Source organism: Gracilinanus agilis, chromosome 5 (genome assembly GCF_016433145.1).
Source record: "Gracilinanus agilis isolate LMUSP501 chromosome 5, AgileGrace, whole genome shotgun sequence".
Lineage (NCBI taxonomy): Eukaryota > Metazoa > Chordata > Mammalia > Didelphimorphia > Didelphidae > Gracilinanus > Gracilinanus agilis.
This window is the reverse complement of record NC_058134.1, coordinates 309715641-309721824: the sequence shown is the minus strand read 5'-3', so window position 1 is coordinate 309721824 and position 6184 is coordinate 309715641.

Sequence of the window (6184 nt, the reverse complement as noted above, 5' to 3'; positions counted from 1 at the left end):
TAACCATATGATCACCTCAGTTTCCTCACCTGGAAAATGGGCCTAATCCATTCCTTGCTGCTCCAAGTTGTCTTGAAGAGAGAGTGGTGAGCCTAAAAGGAGTGGCCTGGTTCTGAGCCCATCCATCCATCCACACTGGCCACTCTCTTCTGAGACAGCCCTAGGGAAGAGACCCAGATAGACTGTGAGCCTGAGGCCAACAAGGATGCAAGGAAAGCTGGAAGAAGAGGAGGAGGACTATCTCCTTCCCCCCAGAAACTGGCTTGGCTTCTTCTCATGGTTCCCCACAACTGCACATCCCAATGGGGCAAGAAAAGGAACCAAGGGAGCTGTGAGCCAGAGATAGTCTCCTTATCCTTTGCCCTGGTGAGACCCCGATGGGGGCAGACATGTTTCTTGGAGATCAGCTGGAGTGTGACCAGAGGAGGGAGACCAGGTTGTTGTCCATGATGAGGGCAGTCCAAAAAGGAACAGGTTGAAGGCAGCAAAGTGGCTCAATGGCTTGAGCGACAGGCTTCAGGACAGGAGGTCCTGGGTTCAATTCTGACCTGAGACACTTCCTAGCTGGATGATCCCCACTGACCAGCCCTTACCGTTCTTCTGCCTCGGAACCAACACACAGTAGTGATTCTAAGACTTCATGGAGGTGGTGGCGCCTGAGCTGAGCTTTGGAAGAATAAAACGATTCTAGAGATTCTGAAGATGAAAGTGGACAGAGGACTGGACCTGGAGTGAGGAAGGGCCAAGTGCAGTCCTACCTCAGACACTTCCTAGCTGGGTGATCATGAGCAAGTCACTTAGTCTCTATTTGCTTTAATGTGCCCGAGAAGGAAATGGCAAACCACTCCAGGCTCTTCGCCAAGAAAATGCCCTACAGGATCAGGAAGAGTTGGACATGCCTGAACAACAGCTAGAGAAGAGGGACGTGGCAAGGGCAGGGAGAAGCAGGAGGTGGCAGAAGCAGGAGGTGGCTTGCCAGGTCAGAGACACTGACCAGCTGTCCAGTTTGGCTTAAATAGATTGGGTGTGAGGAATGGTTTGAAACCAGCAGGAGTATACGGGTAAATGTTTAACAATCGGCTGGGGAGACATGTACACACAGGGTAGAAATGCTACACTGCACACTTAACCATCCACTCTCTGCCTCTGTCTGAGCTGACTTCAGCATGTCCAGGGAGGGCTGGGTGGAGCTCAATCATAGTCCTTGATGTCAGCCTGAGGGGTTGGGATTGTATCCTGGAAATAATGGGGAGTCTCAGAAGGGTTTGGAGTAAATTACCTTGGCAGCTGAGTGGAGGATGGACTGAAGAAGTAGGGAGACACTGGAGGGTGGGAGGGAGAGAGGAAGGGAAACCAGTGGGAAGGCTGATGGCAGTAGTCTCCATTTGGAGAGGGGATGGGGGCTCGAGCTTTGTATGAATGGAGAAAAGGGAACAGACGTGACGGGTGTCCTGAAGGCAGAATACAAACTTGGGCCACTGATCCGGGCAGAGGGTGTTGGACCTTTGGAAGGGGGGAGGCTGAAGGGATGAGGATGATTCTGAGGCTGGGACCAGAGGGGGGTTGGCTCAAGGGAAAGGGATGCTGATGGGAAGGAAGCCAGTGAGTGGTGCTAAGAGCCCACAAGGAATGTGTTTGCTAAGCTCTTTCTTATTTGTTAATAAATTATATAGTATTAACTCTGATGCTTGTTTAAGCCTTAAGGAGATGGGGTGGAGAGAGGGGTGGATACAGAGATTTTGATGAGAGACAGAGAGAGAAAGAGACAGAGAAACAGACAGACAGACAGAGAGAGAGACAAAGAAAGACACAGAGAGAGAGAAAGAGAGAGCAGGGAGGGAGAGTCAGAGGGAGAGAGAAGAAGAAGAGAGAAAAGGAGACAGGGAGAGAAAAAGAGAGAGACAAAGGGAAAGAGAGACAGAGAGAGAAAGAGAGAGAGGGAGGGAGATTGAGAGAGAGACAGAGAGGGAGGAAAACAGAGAGGGAGAGAGAAAGAGGGAGAGAGAAAAGAGAGACAGAGGAGAGCACCACATTATTTTGGGGGCAGATATCTGGACCTAGAAGGGACCTTAGAGGCCATCTACTCCTCTTATTGTATAGATGAAGAAAGAGATTTGGTGAGTTTACCGAACTTGCCAAGATCACACAAGTAACTGAGGCCAGATTAGAACTCAATCCCTTGGCCTCATTGTAGCGTCTTGAAGCCTTATATACTAAGGATCTCCTATTTGATCAATGCCAGAATTCCATGAATGGAAACCTAGGTTTCTCCCATCCTGGGAGTCGGGGATTCTGGGAGCAGGTCAGTCCTGGACCTTTCTAGGCACTAGACTAGTGCCCTGGCCTCTGCCTACCTGATCTTGAGATGGCTGAGAGTCCTGGTGCATGCTGGGGAAGGGGCACAGACCTGCAAGGGAAGGACATTCTGTTCTCAGCCTGAGCCGGCAGCTGCCTGGATGGGGGTGGGGAGAGGGTGGACTGGGCAAGAGGAGCCAAGGGGCAGGAGAGAGCGGATTGGCAGGCTGAGTGGAGCGGGGTTGGGGGTTTAAAATACTTGTGTCCTGGATGTTGTCCTAGTCCCCGTGTCCTCACACTAGATGCCACCCCGCCTGCCTCCCTCCTCACTTAGGGCCTGGGAATGATGTCATGGAAATCACTGGGAGTGGGGAGAGGAGAAGCCAGGAGGAAAACAGCTGAGGGGGGTGGGAGCACCCCCCAACCCTTCCCTGCTGGGCTGGAGGCAGAGCAGGCTGGGGATCCTTGGGGGAAGTCTGGTGCCCAGGGTAGGGCTGCCTGGGAGAAGTCCCAGGTGGGAGAACGCTAGCACTCTCCAGCTCAGGAATCACCTGATTCCACTCTTGGTTGTTTTTAAACCAAGAAAAGTGGGTCCCAAGTGGTTAGAGGACATGGCCAAGGTCCCAAAGAGAAGCCGGAGGCCAGGCTGGCCAAGCATGGCTTAGTCCTGTGCTCTTCCCAGCTCACCAGGCTCAGGCTTTGGGATGATCCAGACTCTTGGCGAGCTGCCACCGTGCTGGAGGGAGAAGCAGTGAAGCCAGGGAGCCACCGGCCGGGGTTTGTGACAATCTGGTGACCTTGCCAGGACACCAGGGCTGGCCTCCCGTCAGAAGAACTCTGGCTCCCTGAAGGGGCAAAGCCTCTCAGACAGACTCCTTTGGCTCCTGGGGGAGCAGACAGGGGACAGAGTAGCCTCTCCACCTTGGGGTGTCCTTGGCGGTGCGGGTCCTCCCCTGAGCCAGCAAACTGCTCGAGGGCAGAGGCTGTGGGATCTTCCTCTTTGCATCCCGAGGATGGAGCCTAGTGCTGGATGGGCCCCTTCCCCCAGGAGGGGCGGGCAGGTAGGCTGAGAATGACCCCATAAATCCCTGGTGCGTCCTCATACCCTCATACCCAAGCCTCCATTTAGCCTCCCCGGCTTCCTCCTGATTGGTGGAGTCCCAGGGACCTGGGAACTGCTTCTCCCAGACCAGCAATTTGCTCTTTTTTAGAAGAAATAGGTTTATTTCGTGTTTATTTGTAACATTCGTTTAAGAAGCTTTTGCATCCTGAGCCTCCCCTTCCACCAAGAAGCCAAGAAATGGGGCATCGTTGGAATCGGGCCCGAACCACGTTTGCAATGTTGCGAACAGGCAGAAAACGAGAAGATTGGGCTGGGCTGGCTGGGGAGGCGGGGAGCCTTTCTCCCCACGTGTCCTGGGCAGCCCCTCGCACCCTTTCTCAGGATCAACGCGTCTCCCGCCGTCTTACCCTACTGCATGGGCTGCTCTCCTGGTTCTGCCCATTTCACTTTGCAGCAGTTCACGGCGGTGCCTCGTTTCTCACGGCACCCCAGTGCGCCATCGCCATCCCAGGGCGCAGCTCGTTCAGCCATTCCCCAGCCCGTGTCCAGTTCTGAGCCAGCACACAAAGGGTGGCTCTCGGTGCCTTTGGGCTACAAAGGGGCAGTGGTCGTGCTCGGGCAAAGGAGATGGACCCCCGTGACTGGCATGGGAGGGCCACAGAGCTCTGTTCCTCATGATTCACATAGAAGCAGAGGTCCCGGGCCCATCGGATTTCCCAACGGAGAACAAGGAGACACGGGCAGAAGAAGCGACTGAGGCCAAAGGGCCAAATCGATGTTGGCTCTCTGTGCAGCAGGCTCCTGTCTGATGGAAGAGACGGCCACCTTGGGGGCATGTTCAGCTCTGGGTCAGATCCGATGCCCCCAAAGGTGCTTCCTAACACCGTGGTTCTGATCCCAGAACAGTGCCAGCCCTAGACTGGGCCTCTGAGAATGAACCTGTCCCAGGGTTCTAGGAAAAAGAGAGGAACAAGTCTGAGACCTGGGAGTGGGAGGCCAGTTTGTCTCCTTCTCCTATCGGTGCCCACATTGTGATTTGTGTGCCGTCAATAAAACTGGTCATTAAATAGGGAGCACCGACTGTCTCTGGGCCTGGAAATCAGGGGCCAGATGGCAAAGGGCCTACTGGAAAGGTTCAGAGGCCCAGAGCCTCAAGGAGAGTCTGGTACACCTCCCCATAAAGGCGAAGCCTGAGTTCCAGAGAGGGAAGGACGTTTGCCCATGTCATAAGGAGCACAGCTGAGTGAGGGGCTCTGGCTCTAACCCTCTTCCCACCACACTTAGCCAGTGGAGAAGCACTTCTGTACCTGGTGCCAGGCACAGTGCTAGGAGGCAGGAATACAAAGGCAGAAAGTAATTGGTCCCTACCCTCAGGAAGCTTACATTCTATCCAGGAAGACAAAACATGCCAAACAACAGATGGCAATTCTGCAGAGGAGCCACTGGCAGCCCTGGGGACCAGGGAGGACCTCTGGCACAAGGTGGCACTGAAACTGAGGAAGCCAGTGATTCTGGGAGGCACTGGGAGGGAGGGCATCCTAAACATGGGCAGCAGGCACTACAAAGGCATGGAAGCTGGAGATGGAGCTTTGTTTTTGAGGAAGTCAAAAATCCAACTGGGATTGCGTGAAGGAAGAGTATCTTGTAGTAAGACTAGAAAAACTCACTAAACTGGGAGCTCCTTGAGGGCAAGCACTGCCCTTTGCCTCTTTTTGTACTCAGGACTTAGCACTGAGTGTGGCACACAGCAGGGGCTTAATCACTATAGACTGCCTGCCTGCAAGTCAGGACGGGTCCAGGGCTTAAGGAGCTCTGAATGTCCAACAGAAGAGCTCCTAGAGGGAAGAGGGCTTTGCTGGTTAGTGAGGTGGCCCATAGTGCAGAGAACACCCCTGGGCTTGGAGTCAGAAAGACTCTTGTTGCCAATTTTAAATCTGGCCGCAAACATTTCCTAGCTGGGTGACCCTGGGCAGTTACTTCACCCTGTTGGCCTCAGTTTCTTCATCTGTAAAATGAGCTGGAAATCGGAATAGCAGACGCCTCTAAGGGTGTCTCTGCAAAGAAAACCCCAGATGGAGTCACAGAGTCAGATGTGCTCGAACCAATTGAGGCTTCCTGGATGGGAGGCTGGGGAGATGACTTGTCTGAGGCAGGGAGGCCAGTCGGGAGGCATTATGATGAGTCAGGGCTAATCTGGGGTGCTGACAGTGTGAGTGGAATAAGGAGGACTCGGAGAGAGGGATGAAGAAAGGAGATCTGGCACTTGGTGGCTATGTGGAGCGAGGGAATGTAGGCAGTGAAGGATGACCCCGAAGTTTCAAATGCCACAGACCAAAAGATGCTTCTGGATCGACTTTGGGGCTCAGTCTTCTCCCCTGTTAAGTATTTGCCTCTTCTCCCCACCAGGGCCCAGGAGGCTCAGGTCAGAAAATGTCCAAGAAATATGAGGGGGTGTCCCTCAGTTGGGAATGGCTGAACCAATTGTGGTATATGATGGTGATGGAATACTATTGTGCTATAAGGAGTGAGGAATTGTTTGATTTCTATAAAAACTGGGAAGAGTTACTCCAACAGATGTGGAGTGAAATGAGCAGGAGCAGGAGAATGTTGTACACAGAGACTGATACATTGTAGCATGATCAACTGTAATTGACTCTGCTACTAACAACAATGCAATGACCCAGGACAATCCTGAGGGGCTTGTGGGAAAGATGCTCTCCACAGCTAGAGAAAGAACTGCGGGAGTAGAAAAGCAGAAGAAAAACAGATGATTTATCAATTGTTTATATTGGGGTTTGGGTTTTAAAAGATTACTCTATTACAAAA